Here is a 4818-nt window from a genome sequence, read left to right on the forward strand (position 1 = left end):
TAGCACAGATGCGGCCGTTTTCGAAGTTTAGACAGGAACATCAAGGTTCCTCAACAGGCACGGGTAGGCTAGCTATATTCTGCGCGCTCTGTCGCCTCTTCGAGGCCTTCAACTAAGCAAGGCATCGTGGGAAATGTAGTTTTGCTGTGGGAAGTGGCTGCTCGATAAATCCCAACAAATAAATCGAGAGGCCCGAGTTGCTTCTAGACGGTCTGTACTTAAAAGCATGCTTATGAACTAATATTTGTAAGACAAACAAAAGAAACCGGGAAAGAACGAGGATTCTGTCACCTTTTAATACACAAGCTGATGTTGCATACATTTGCCTGGACTAGCAGAGCCCTCTCATCGGATTATGAAATTTTATCCTCAGTATTTATTATTTTAGGTCACCGTTAAGGATAAAACCCAGAGAGTGTACAGCATACATGGCGATGTACACTATAAAAGCATACAAAAGAGATGCAGTAAGATTTAATTATGATTCCATCAATTACATGTTCAATAAAAACAAAGGTTACTGGTTATTTTAAATAAAGTGTAAGTCACCTAAAACCAATAGCCCAAGTACCTATGTAAAGATAAGGGGGGAGGGGGCTTAGAGTTTTCCTGAACACCTGCAGTGGAAGCTGATTGCCAAACAGCTGCAGCAGCGCCAATCAGATAGTTTTCTTTATAAATCACCAGCATGACCATCCTTGGTGGCTGGTTACTGGGAAAGGCCTTTGCTGATGACTTCACAATATAGTCAGTCAGGTATGGAGGGAGGCAGTTGAGTAACCTGGATCCAAACCATTGAAAGGTTAAAAACAGCACTTTAAATTGGGCTTAGCCATTGCAGCTGATGATGCCACAGAAGGCCCTCCGATTTTCAGGCAACCATATGCTGTACCAGCTGCTTTTGAATCATCTTTAAAAGCAGCTACACACATAGCATATTACAATAGCCTGGAAGTTACCAGAGCATGAATAATCAAAGCAAGCTCCTTTCTCTCCAGAAAAGATTACAATTGGTACAATAGCCTGAGTGGGTAAAAAAAAAATGGCTACAGCCACTGCTTGAGCTTCCCTAGTTAGCACCAAATCCAAAAGCACACCCCAAATGCACACTTGGTCCTTAAGCAGGAGTATAACCCCATCTAAAACCAGATGTAGTTTGCTGTCCAGATTACTCAGTTTTCCAGTCTGTTTTCCTGTTTCCTTGCCCTACCCCATTTCAAAACCACTGACATTCAACAGCCTCCTTGGGGGCATTAGGTGCAAATGAGAAGTGAAACTGAGCGTCATACATCATGTCTGCTCTCAAACAAACAAGGAAAGCCTCCATGTGACTACGCAGAGCTAAGCAGAACAAGGCTCAAAGGGAAGCAAAACTAAAGAGTGAACTTCCAGAGATGAGCAGCAGTAAGTATGTATCACCAATCAGCTACTGACTGAGATAAGTACTTTTCCCTTTGTGCGGAGGGCCGGAACCGGACAGGGAATTTCCATGGCCTTATGAGGACTGCAGACTATAGGTTACTCATCAGTGTGGTGTAGCGCATATGAGGCAACCATATTGCACTGTTACAATTAATGTTGATAGCACACAAGATTCACCAAACACACACCTTTGGGGTTGATAGGGGTTGAGCCAACTGGTGTCAGAGATGAGTAGACCCCACTGCCCAGCATCAAGAGATTAGCATTTGCTAATGTCCTAAAAGCATTCATATACCTAAATGAGCTGCTAGGTGTTTGTCTTCCCTCTTACCATCATAGTCATACTGATCTGAAAACAGAGTTTTGAAAGCTGAAACAAGATAATTGTGATGCTGGCACCAGACTGTTGTCAGCTATTCTGCTGAGCTGAAGGTTGCAGCATCGCCATGAAATTTGCAGCTGAACAACAAAGGAAACCTAAAGCCATCTGGCTCCTGTTTGTTATGACCTCTATTTTTTTTCTTTTCACAACTTGGGGGTAGTCCAAACATCATTAAAATGAGCCAGTTGTATTTTGTTTCTGTCCTACACAGTGAACTCAACCTTCCTCCCCTCCCTTTTGTAATGTGAACAGGACACATACCTGTTTTATTGAATGCTGGTCACCTCTTTTGGCCCTCCACGCTTCAGGCAGGATATCCATTCATTCTTGTTTTTGTTTGCATTGCAATTCTTTAAAACGCTGATTTTCTATCTGTCGATTCAGTACCCAGCAGAAAGCATGTGCTTCCCCTTACCCCTCCCACTGTACCTTTTAAAATAACTTTTTTTGCTTTGCCAAGCCACAACAGGCTTCTCTGTGGTGATCAGCTGCTGTGCTACAGTGCAGGAGGTCTGGCAGTATGGTGGCTCCAGGTTCTTGGCTGTACATGTACAAATGCCACTCCAGGGGATTTTCCTGGAGTTAAAACACTTTGGAACTGTCCTGACATTCCATGCCAGGCAGAGCTAGTACCCTTCATTAGAAGGGAAGCCTTGCAAAAAAAAAAAAAAAAAGACTCAGCTCAAGCTGTTAGCCGGAGCTAGCCAGAGAAAACGGTATAATGTTTAACTTTTGAATGGGGTGTGCGCACATGCATGCGTGTGTGTGTGCGGGGGGTGTCTCTGGTTTGATGTTTGCATGTATGGTCTTGGTTTGTTTCATGTTGCTAAGCCTGTTTTTCTATGTGGCTCTGAGAATATTACGTTTTAATTTAATTGCTGTCATTATCATAGTTATTATAGCTGTGTGGATTCTCCCCTCCCACACATCATCTTAGTGTCAACTGATTCTCTGCAAGATGGGAGTTGCTGCTCAAAGTATTTCCACAGAAGTATTTCTGTGTAGTTGTGCAGTTTTCCCCACTCCATTCTGCATGTCTTGTGCCTCAGCTTTCCCTTCCATAGAATAGGTTGCTGACTGTCAGGGATTTAAGACTGTACCACCTCTAGTAATCCCTTGACTGCATCCCATGCATGGCTGAGACATGGCTTCCCTCTTGTCAAATCCTAAAACAATTGTTTTCAAAGCTTGTTTTTTGTTGACTACAGCACAAATCTCATTAACAGCTGTTTTATCATTTTAATGGACATTTTAATTATGTTTTACAGGGACCCTGGGGAGCAATGGGATACCCCCATTAGTGTGGTCATGGGTGGAGGGGTGTATGGCATTGCAGGAACTATAGAAGAGAAGAGTGGTTAAATATTTAACTGCTATCCCTTCCTCTGGTTTTCCTCCCATCCAAAAGATTCCAGGTAACTGTATCAGGCTGTCCTTAGTCTTGGTGGCGCTGCTGTTGAATGCCAAGTCAGCTCAAAATAAAATTCCCCTCCTCCTTGATCTTATTGTGGATGGGGGTGCCGGCCTGGCATGTATCATGGAACCTGGGTGAGGAAGGCAGGAAACATTCTTCTCCTCCAATTGTGCCCATCCAGGTATGCAGTACAGCACCAGTCTTGGCCTGGAGGTCCGGGAGGGGGAGTAGCCGTAATCTATAAGAATATAATCCTTTTCCTGACCATTCAAGGACAGGTCTTGAATGTCTACACCTAGTGTTGAGCAACCGAGACAGGCTGGGGATTCTGTTGGTGTACCGCCCACCCAGCTGCACATCAGACCCCTTACCTGAGCTGACAGAGGTATCTCAGACCTGGTGTTGAAGACCCCCAGGATGATGGTTCTGGGGGACCTCAATTTCCATGCCAAGCCTGCTTTGTCCAGGGTGGTTCAGGACTTTCTGGCCACCATGAGAACCATGGGGCTGTCTTAGCATGTCACTGGCCCAACACATGAAAAGGGTCATACTTTGGACCTGGTCTTTTTGACTAGACGGGAAGATGGTGAACTGGAAGTGGCGGGAGGGGGCGGGGTCTGTTATTAACCTCTTTGTCATGGTCAGATCACTTGCTCATCAGATTTGGACTTATGACTGCTCTTTCCCTCTACAAGGATATGGGACCCATTTAAATGGTCCACTCCTGGAGTCTGATGGATCCAATTGGTTTCCAAAGGCTCTTGGGGGTTTTCCAGATGATATGGTTTTCTCCAGGCAATCTTGGAGGAAACAGATCATCTGATCCATTTCAGTCCAGTTTCAGACCTGGTTATGGGACAGAAACTGCCTCGGTCTCCTTGTACAATGACCTTTCCAGGAGAAGCACAGTGGGAGTGCATCCCTGTTAGTTCTCCTGGACCTCTCAGCAGCTTTCAATATCATTGACCATGGTATCCTTCTAGATAGGCTGGCTGGATTGGGACTTGGAGGCACTGCTCTGCAGTGCTTCTATTTGACCAACCAATTCCAGATGGTGTCACTGGGGGATAGTACCTCATCCCCATGGGAGTTATATCATGAGTACTGTTTAATATCTACACAGAACCAGTGGGAGAGGTCATTTGGAGGTTTGGGCTGAAGTGTCATCAGTATGCTGATCAGTATGCTGATGACACTCCGCTCTACCTCCCATTTACATTTGATCCAGTGTTTCAGCAGGCTGATGGACTGGATGAGGGCCAATAAATTGAAAATCCAGGCAAGACAGAGGTGCTATTGGTGGGTGGGGTCTTAGTCCAGGGGGAGGTTATCCACCCTGTTCTGTAAGGGTTGCACTCCCCCTGGAAGACAGAGTGTGGAGCTTGGGGGTGCTCCTGAATCCAGAGTTGTCCCTGGAACACCAGATGGTATCTGTGGCCAGGAGCACCTTTTATCAGCTGTGCTGCTATCTGGATGGGCAGCAGCTAGCAATGGTAATCCATGCGCTGGTAACTTCATGTCTAGATTACTGCAATGTACTTTATATGGGGCTGCCCTTGAAAACGATCTGGAAACTTCAGTTGGTACAGATGAGGGCAGC

The sequence above is a fragment of the Varanus komodoensis genome, unplaced genomic scaffold (genome assembly GCF_004798865.1).
Source record: "Varanus komodoensis strain SLA01 unplaced genomic scaffold, ASM479886v1 scaffold1, whole genome shotgun sequence".
Lineage (NCBI taxonomy): Eukaryota > Metazoa > Chordata > Lepidosauria > Squamata > Varanidae > Varanus > Varanus komodoensis.